The sequence below is a fragment of the Nicotiana attenuata genome, chromosome 7, assembly GCF_001879085.1.
Source record: "Nicotiana attenuata strain UT chromosome 7, NIATTr2, whole genome shotgun sequence".
In the NCBI taxonomy this organism is placed as follows: domain Eukaryota; kingdom Viridiplantae; phylum Streptophyta; class Magnoliopsida; order Solanales; family Solanaceae; genus Nicotiana; species Nicotiana attenuata.
Genome location: NC_031995.1, coordinates 48,695,746 through 48,706,277, shown reverse-complemented (window position 1 = coordinate 48,706,277; position 10,532 = coordinate 48,695,746). Strand labels below are relative to the sequence as shown.

General features: G+C 36.3%; 1 long non-coding RNA gene across 1 annotated transcript; it reads right to left on the bottom strand.

Moving 5' to 3' along the window:
* Positions 7,793-8,905, bottom strand: LOC109230489. The gene is made up of 2 exons (XR_002068648.1): positions 8,865-8,905; positions 7,793-8,018 (listed from the first exon to the last, which is right to left on the bottom strand). It is a non-coding gene; the product is annotated as an uncharacterized LOC109230489 (long non-coding RNA).

Sequence of the window (10,532 nt, the reverse complement as noted above, 5' to 3'; positions counted from 1 at the left end):
ATGCGATCATTCTGCTCCTTGAGCTATTTCTGCAAAGTTAGTAGTAAACTTTGTAAATCAGAATTAATTGGGATACCTGACCCTCCATCGCGAGATTCGCTGGGAGTTCCTCCGCGGCACGAATTAGCGAGTCCTGAGCGTGGATTCTCTATGGTTCCGGTGTTGTTTGGAGGCGGAGTTGGTGGTACAGTTGGTAATCCGCTAACGAAAGCTTGAAGAGCATTGTTCACATGTTCTGCAATTAGTTGCTTCAATGCATCATCAACATTTTGATCGCCCCCTTTTTGATCATTCACATGTGATGTTGATCTGTCAGGTGAGTTGTCTCGGGAGTGTCGAGGAGAATTTTGAGGTGAAGGGATTGGGGTGGCATTCTCTTGTTGATTCTGTTGGTTCAGCGGGTCTTGCTGGTTTCTTTGGTTTTGTAGGTTTTGTTGGTTGTTGTTGTTAGCGGTCGACATAATTTTTTGATAGATAAATGAAGTTGGAAAGTGAAAAAAAATTATCAGTTTTCCGATAACGGAACCAATTTGTTTAACCAAAAAATAGGAATTTCGGTCAAAGCCTATTTTTAGAAGTACTCGGGTTACTGATAATTAAAAAAATCAGTATTCTCGCAATAAGAAAGGAAATTAGAATATGAAATAGCAATGGAGTCAATAGAAAGCAAAAGAAAGTAATTGTATTCCAATAAAAATCAGAACGTGTCTGTACAAATGATATCTCTTTCCTTTTTATAGGAATCTACGAATATAACGTCTTTTCCCTTTTATGACCGAATCATTATGAGCATTAATGACATTAATGAGACGCTATAATTGGTAATCGTAACTTTTCATGAAAATTCTGTAACGTTTGAGATCATTCACGTTCATTAATGGCTGATTCACGAATCTTTCCTTTTTACTGTCTTGATTCATTCCGCCGGTACCTCTTCATGTAACTGTTTAAACTTGAACGACCATATCTTCTCCTCTCGTGGGTGATTTGCTCGTATCTGTTATGTCACGTGCCTCTTTTAATGTATTTCTCCAGCTGTCGTTTTTTCGATGATCCATGTGTCTTGTCTTATCAGCCATTCACATAATCCACGCGTAATATTTATTTTTACCAATACAACATGCTTTGTGTGTGTACTATATCAATGAATACATAATTTTAAAAATTCTCACAGATATTAGTATTAGATAATATTTTAAGTTGTAAAATAAAAATTTAATAAAAAAAATAGAAGTTCTTAAAAATGATGAATATTTTTTTTAGTTAAAAGGATGCATTTATAAAACTAGTTAAGCTATCTGAATGATACATCAGAGGGGATATTACGATCCCCTATCAAATATGGATATTGAGCCAAAGTATGAAGACTATTAATATTACATTTTAAAATATATTTAGAAAAAGTAGTTCCTGCGATGTTCCATTTGCAAACATCGGAGGAACTACCGACATGGTCAATCTTCCAAAAAAAATTCATTGGCTCCTTCTTTTGCCAAAAGATCAGATGTTTTATTCTGCTCCCTGTAGCTGTGTTTGATCGTTGTCCTTCCCATTCTTTGAATAAACAATCTGCACTCAGAGGTAATGGGATCATAGTGTAATTTTCTTGTTTTAGCATTCTTATAACCTCAGTTGAGTGAGATTCATGTCCTCAGCAATTTGCAAATCCTGCAGAAGAGTTGTTAGTTCAGAATAAGTGTTAGTAGTGCATGAGGCTGCCCAGGAATCCTATTGCCTAGTCACCACTGGAGTTCCTGAAGACACTTCCTTTTCCCGGATTACTTAGTGCTGCACCATCAGTATTTAGTTTGTAGTACCCCATTTCTAGGGACTCCCATTTAATAGTAATAGTTAGCTCAATGCCAATTACCTCCCCGCCAACAAGAATATGGTATTCAACAGCTTTGGATTTTGTATTTGGAGCTGATGTATGGTCTCGTTTTTTGTTGAAAGATTGTGGTTTCTGGTCAGCCATATATGCCAGAAGAAGAAAGGGGAAAGAATCTCTCAAGACAAGTTATTATTGAAGGGCTTCTTTTTTAGTTTGTTCCATGTATTTGGCCAAGCTTGTCTAGTGAAGATGAGATCATATTGGCAGTATTCATTAGTGCAAAGGAGGCTAAGGCTATCCTAGAACAGTACGCATTTGGACAATCGAAGAAGATATGGACAGTGAATTCAATGCTGGTGGAGCAGAAGCAATAAATGAGGTTATAATTGACACCAAATTTCTGGAGAAAAGCTCCAATAGGAAGTCTTTCATAATGGAGGAGCCATAAAAAGGTCTTGATCTTGTTTTGCAGTTTAAGGTTCCAGATCCAGCTAAAATATTTGGTGGAGCTACCTAAAGTAGGGAGGGCTTTTGACTTTTTAGGTAAGGTAAGAATACTATCTTTATGTATTGTAATTGATTTCCTTAGCATTATTTGACGTTATCGAGTCTATTGTGGTTAGATACGAGTGGTTTGGAGGCGGATTCTAGAGGAAAGGCCCCGGTAGAGCTTTGAGTTGACTGCGGAGTGAGGTAAATATTGTGGTTAACCTTGACTTGAGGGATTAGGACTTGTTTGCCTATTTGCTACATATTTAAATATTTGGGTACAACGTATCAGTGAGTGACGAGTACTTATGCGTTATTATTGGGTTAAAGCATGCGGGTGGTACTGGTTGGTTGTAATTTATTGCCTTCTTTACTCATGATATCCATGCTTAGATTAGTTTATTTCTTATTTGATCGTTCTCCCCGCATTTATGAATTAACTTGTGATGGTTGAGTATTTCTTTGAAATTGAGGATTGGTGTTTGAGAACCATTATTGACGTAAGGTTTATTCTTGTTTATTTTTATATTCATCACTACATGGTAAGAGATAGTGTTAAAGCACGAAGGGTGATGCCGTGCCGTTAATTGTTTCATTTACTGATTAATACATGGTGAGAAAGAGAGTTAAAGCACGAAGGGTGATGCCGTGCCGTATTTATTGTTTCACGGAGAGATCGAGAGTAAAAGCACGAAGGGTGATGCCATGCTATTATTATCATTTCATGGTGAGGTTGAGAGTAAAAGTACGATGGGTGATGTCGTGCCACCTTTACTCATTTTTGTTTATCCATTTTTACTGGTTGAGGATTTATTTGACTGTCTTATGTTGGCAATGCTGTTGTAATTATCGTATCTTGTTTCCCATTTGCATGTCCCCTCCCAATTTTACATATTAATTCTTTAATTGTTACTATGTTTCACATATATCTTCGTCCGTACAAGTTTAATTATGTGGGTGTTCTGTCATAGCCTCGTTACTACCTCGTCGAGGTTAGGCTCGTCACTTACGGAGTATATTGGACCGGTTGTACTCATACTACACTCTACACTTCTTGTGCAGATTTTGGTACTGGTCCCAGCTATACGTGAGGTGCATCGGCTCGGATTGGCATACTTGGAGACTCGAGGTAGATCTGCTGGCGTCCGTAGGTCTTGAAGTCCCCTTCCTCTTTCCTTAGTTACTGTTCATTTCATTCGAGACAATTGTATTTATTTCAGACTCTGTTTGTAGAATTTCTAATACTCCGTACTTGTTACTCCAGGTCCGGGTTGTACTTAGATATTTTGGGTTATTATGTCACTTCGTACTTCATTTTAGTTTCATTTCAGTTTAAATGAGTTTTACTTACTTGAATTGTTGAAATGGCATATAATTTACTCTAACGTTAGCTTGCCTAAGTAGTGAAATGTTAGGCACCATCACGATCCCGAAGGTGATAATTTTGGATCGTGATACAAACATGCATCTTATTTAACATGGAGATACCCAAACATGTATCTTGGATGGTAAGGAAAATATTAAATATGAGAAAACCTTGGAAGCTTTTGCGGTTAAAGCCTTATTAAAAAGCATAAGAGGAAACTTTTAAATTGAAGAATAAGAGGAAACTTTTAAATTGAAGTTTCTTAGAAGAGAATAACAAATGTCCCTTAGAAGAATCTGGTCCGCCATAATGTTGCTACTCCCAAACAAGTATTCATATTATTAGAGATGGTAAATGGGGTGGGGCAGGTGCAGGGCGGGGAGGTGCGGGTTTAAGGCTATACAGGGTGGTGCTGGTTTAAAGCTATGCGGTGCGAGGCGGGTTGAGATTATTTTTTAAAAGTGATGCGGTGCGAGGCAGATTACGGGTCTATACGGGTTTACACAGGTTTACGCGGGTTTGCATAAGTTTTCTAGATTTGGCCTATTCTACAAGTTATCCAGTGAGGCAAACCTCAAAGACTGGTCTGCTTAAATATTTGATACTTCACAAAAACAAAAATATATCATTTATATTTTTTTTCAAATACACATTTTAGTGAAATGTTAATTAAGTTTGAAATTTGAAAAAAAGAAAAAAGCTAGACATTTAAGGGAATATAAAATTTTGTTCAGACAAATATTTTTATGATTAAATTGTTAATGTTTGTCACTCAAAAATCATCTAATGAAGGTTCGTTACACAAAAATCACTATTTTAATTTTTGTCACTTAAAATATCATACAACTAAATCCTGAATTTATTTATATTATATTAAACTAAACTTCATTTTTGTTTCGAAACTAAAAGCATATAACATACCGGCAACCAACCAAAATTGTAGAAGTTTGAAGCCATCTATTCCCATATTTGTTTTCAAATTCCAATACCATCGGCAAAGTGACTTGCTCTTTTTCAGTCTCAATTCTAATTGAATAAATTCTTTAAAAAAAATTGAACAAATTCAGTACATGAGCAACAAAAGACCTTTTCATTTTTTGGTTGATGAAATTGAAAATCCAGCAAAAAATTAATTAAGAAAATTAGGGAAATGAAAAAAATTAATTATGCGGGGCAGAGCGGGGAGGTGGACGCGGGTGTAGGTGTGGGGCGGGTGGATGCAGGTGCAAATGTTATGGATGCGGATGCAAATGCTATGGGTGTGGGGCAGGTGGATGCGGGTGCAAATGCTATGCGGGTGCGGTGCAGGACGGGTTGAAACCTTCGAGGGTTTATACGAGTTTGCCTCGCAACCGCACAGCAACGCACCGCACAGTTTGCCATCCCTACATATTATTGTTGAATTTACTTAGCAATTTGAGAACTAATTATGTCCTACTGGAATGGAGCATCATTGTAGGTGGAATATGAGTATTGTGTAATTCCTGCATTAAAACTGCTCAACACATGTTCTTTGGATGTGTATTTTCAAGGGATCTCTAGCAGGACGTTTGAGGTGGCCAGTGTTTTAAAAGGCTTTTTTACATATGCCTCAGCGAGGCGTAAGCCCCATGAGTATACTATAAATATGTAAAATATATATATATATATATATATATATATATATATATATATATATATATATATATATATTACACGCTACTTACAAGCACAAGTAACTTGAGTCAAAACGAATAAAGTTTTCTACTTAGAGGAACAAAAAGGATGACTAACCTGCAATTTTGAACTTTGAACTTGCTGCTATGAAGGAGAGTGGAGTTCTCTTTGTAATTGTAAAAAAAATTGAATGTTCGTTGTTTTGGGAGATATTAACAGATAAGCGAACAAGATAAAGAATTGGAAAAGACCATAAATTAGAGCTTTAATCGATAAAAAAGGTCTTGACTTTTGAATTTAATACATTTCAGTTCCTTTTTAAAACTTTTGACTAATTACAAGCTAACATTTGAGAATTTAGGTATTACATGAAGGACTTATTCAACAAATTTTGTTTTAATTTGAAAAGGTCTCTGGAGCTTAAGCCTCACTACAAAAATCCGTACGCCCCGAATTGCTGGGCGTACGCCTCTTGGGACTTTCGCCCCACGCGACAATGGGTACTAAAGGAAGCTAGAAGAAGAGCGGCACCAGGTACGTTACTAAAGGCTTGCTTTGTTGTTGCTATCTATGATATCTGGATTGAAAGGAACACTCAGGTATATCAAAATAGAGCTACAAACAGAGAAACAATATTGCATAATTTGAAGACTATTATATGCATCTGGGTTTGGAGTAATAGAAAATTGTCTGATTTTATTTGTTCTTTACATGTTATTTTGTAAACAAGGCTGATCGTGTCATAGGATATGTTCTGAGAAGGATTTAAACTAGTTGTTTTGCCCTTGGTTTTGCATAGGTACTTGATAATTAATAATAATAAAAATTAATTATAAAAATAATTTAATAGTCAAATTTTAGTTAATTTATTTTTAATAAATCTAAATATTCGAAATATATTAATGATTATTTTGTCTAGTGTGAACGTCAAAATAGTGTGGGCTTGTCATTTTTTTGGATTGGTAATTAAAAAATTGTCACACCCCTTTTTCCCAACCCCCGAAATATATGTATGTGTATGGATATTATGGTGGGTTAAAGAGTTTTTCCAATTGAAGTGACAAATTTGAGTAGGGATTATTTTATTTATAGAGTCGCCACTTGGAATTGGTTTTCGGTGTTCCAAGTCACCTTTTATTTGAATCCCTAGTCAAAGAAAAGTTTGACTCTATTTTTATCGGTCCGCGAAAACAAAGTTTGGGTAAGGAATTCTGTTGACCGGGGAGAAGGTATTAGGCATTCCCCGATTCCCGTGGTTCTAGCACGGTCGCTTTATTGACTTAAAACTTGGCTTGAGCTAATTTTGGACAAACTGTGATTTATATGTATTTTCATGTTTTACCTATCCGCTTTTAATGATTAAAGTTGTTAAAAAAAAAGTATGATATAAATAGTATCAAATTGTCCTAACCGCGCTACGAAAGCGAATATGCGACCAAAACGAATTTTATTAATTTTGTCGTAACAGCGCTACGCAAGCGAATCCGCAGTTATGACAAAGGATTATTAGCACGCTATTATTTTCAGAAAAAATTACTGTATTTGTGCTTTTGAGAAAATTATTTATTAAAAGGTTACTATCGCTATTAAAAAGTTACTATCGCGCTACGCGAGCGAATCCGCGAGTATGGTGAAAGAATTAGAAATTTAACTAAAACTATAGATATAGTAAGAGATTAGTGAGTTAAATTATTGAATGTTAAATATCACGCCACGCAAGCGAATCCGTGAATGAAAAGATTTAAGCGTGCCTACTGATTGCCTAGCAATTCAACTAATAAAAAAGAAAATGTGTTAGTTAATTAATAACAGAAATCTGATTTCTATTATTATCTTCTAGCCTTATGGTTGGAAAAATTGTGCAAATAAATGTTGGACCAACTCAATCTTTTTTAAAGAAATATGCCAACTTCTTGTTAAAAGGAGAAATGGGCCAGCTTATGAATTTTAGAAGATGGGCCAGCTATTTATTTATTGAGAAAGTGGGCCAATTTGCTTATTTTAAGTTATGGTATTGAGCCAACATCTATAAAATAAATGGACAAAATGTTTATAGACTTCTTAAAGGCATTGGGCCCATTGGACAGAATATGCCTTGGCCCATTATTGAGCTCCGAAAATGGGCATAAGCTGAAAGCCCAATGAATTTCAAATGCTGGTTTACTAAGATAGCCCACCTGGGGTAAATTGCGGGTCTGGCCTCTTTTGTTCTAAGCCATTAACCCTTATTTTTAACTAGCAATTTCAAACACCTATTTAAGATCTAGCCACTTTCTACCAAAAAAAATCTAAAATCCTAGCAGAGATGGTCACATGTAAAATCTGAATTTTATCACAATAAATAAAGGTTTCAAGCATGGCTCTTTTGTTATTTTTCTTTAAAGAATAGCCTATCATAAACTGGCCAGAATTGCAAAGGTGCAAAAGGAGTCTTTAAGCACATTGCAACCTACTTGAAACATCTCATTTTATATGCATCAAAACTATAATAGATAGTAAAGACAAATAACACATGAATAAAGAGTGTTTGATCAACCAAGGATTTATTTTTTACATATGAACTACAACAAGATATATTTAAACAATAAAGAAATTTAGCTAAGCACTCATTTATTTAAATGGATATGCTCCCAACAATCAAGAGGAGTTCCAATCTTCTTGTTAATGTGAAAATATCTGTAACATAAGATTAAAGAGTTACCTGAGTCGCAGAATAATAAATACAACAACGAAGAATGGAAGCTCAGCAACTAAAGCAGCATAAAAACAGCAGCAAAACAGCAGAAAACCAGCAGCAAATCCATGTTAAAACAGCCCGAAAACTTCGAGAAGAAACCCAGAAACGAACTCTAAAGAGGACTTATACTTTTCTAAAAGTTTGCACTCTAAGATTCACTCCTAAAGCTCACCATTTCAGCTTACTTTTCATGTGTTCAACTGCTGAAATTTTTTATGTTTTTGTGTGTTTAAGCAATTCTAAAAAAAAATGTCTATGGAAGTGTGATCCAGTCCCTTATAATGAAGAAAGGGCAGCCCTTAAATAGGCAAAGAAAAGCCAACTTTTTGGACAGATTTTGGTTCAACAAAAATCTGTCCAAAAGAGGCTAAATTTGTGTGCTAAAGGCTGTCCAAAAGGTGAAAGGACAGCCTGAAATCTGCTATGGCAGGAGCCAAAGGGTCACTTCAGCCACCCTACTAAAAGCAAGCTACTAGTACCCTACAAAATATCTAAATTTCAGATTTTAACAACACCAATATCAACCTATTGATTCAAATTAAACCAAGTATTAAAATATGTAGTTAAATTTCAACACATGTATTATGAACCAACATGAGCAAACAAAAATTAACTATTAAAGCCAAACGGAACGCACGATATCGCTGAAGCGATTTAACAAAGACAAACATAATCAGAAATGGATTAGAATAAAGAAACAAGACAGAAACTAACTCTAAACTAAAAAACCCAAAACAAAAAGAAAAATTAGAAAATTAATAACGGGGCGGGGATTGCGATTTTACCATATACTCGAGCATCCGGGAGACGACGATAGGTAGTGGTACGACTTTCGAGCAAGCTTTTATGTTGATATTCTTGAAACCAAAAAATTCCGGTGAATCCGAGTCCGGTTTCAATAATATCAACGACACAACCTTGCTCGAGGCCGGTTAGAGAAAAGAAACGGGCGGCAGTGGGCGGCAGTGGCGGCGGCGCTAGGGCAGTGTGGTGGCGCTAGGCGGCGTGGGGTTTTTTTAATTTTTGAGTCGGAGATATGGAAAGAGGGGGAGAAGAGGAGGCCGGTGGTGTAAAATTTTTGGAGTTTTGGGGTGATGTGCGGCGGCTAGGGTTTCGGTTAGGCTTAGATCTACGGAGATTGGTGGAGATTTGGAGGATATGAGTGGTATAGGTAGAAAGAGGAGGAAGAGGGGAAGAGATGGTGAAATTTTGGGGTGGATTGGAGGGTTGCCGCCGGCGGCGGCGATTTCCGGCCGGCGGCGATGGGCGGCGGGAGGCGGAGATGAGAGGGAGAGAAGAGAGAGTGATGAGAGAGGAAGAAGAAAGGAAATAGGGGGAAAATGGGGGAAAATTTTGGGGGTTTTAGGCTTTAAATACCTAGGGTGAAGATCAAACTAGGACCGTTGGATCAAGTCAAGATGGGTGGCCAAGATTAAATCTTGATCACTTAATGAAACGACGTAGTTTTGAGGCAAAACTACGTAGTTTTAAACCCTTTGAATGGCAGCCCTTTATCTTGCACTCTTGGCCACTTTTTCTTTCAAATTTGGCCAAATTTCTTTCTTAATCCTACTTATTAAACTAAATTTACACAAACAAATAAATTAATTAACTAACTTATTCAAATGATCAATTAACTAGATTGATTCACCTATTGAAAAGTTAATCGATTTCTAAAATGCACAAATGAAGGAAGAACTATTATTTTTTATATTTTCATGATAAAAATATGCAATTAAAGACACAAAATTTGAGGAAAACAATTAAAATAACAAAAATACTAATAACTTTAGGAGGTGTTAAAATAGTGTAAAAAATTAGGTGTTCACAGCTGCCCCTCTTTGCTCGAGAACATGAAGAGTTTTCGTGCAAAGAAAAGTGAGCGCCATAGCTAATTTTTGCTCACATATCACTCCAATGAAAGCGTTTTTTTTAAAAAAAAAAGGGTGACCGAACCTTGCTTCTGAGGTTGCCTACATATCCTTGGCTGTAAAGGAATCAGGTCAGTGTAGTTCTAAAAAATTTGGTAGCTGGGACTACCAGGCACTGGAGTTAAGACTGCTGTTGCTGCTGCTGTTGCTGTTACTCTTACTGTTACTGCTTCTTACATCAAAAGAAAAAAAAAGAGAAGAGCACTACATATGTCTGCAAACTAAGAGTACAAAATTCCTATCTACGTGTCTTCTGGGGTCAAATCTTGATTCTTGACTTGCTCTCTTGTGTTGACCTTAGACTGGATCTTGATTCTCTTTGAAGAAAAGATTATGACTCAATCTCACTTGCTTGATTTACTGATCCGAAATTGAGTAGGTGAATCTTGAGAAGCTGGGTTACTGACACATTGTCAAAGTAAACTCCAACTATCCTGTGATCGAAAGACTTCTTCCTTTTGATGATAACTGAAACTTCAAGCTTTGATCGTCACAACATGTGCTCTATGGGGGGCCTGCAAA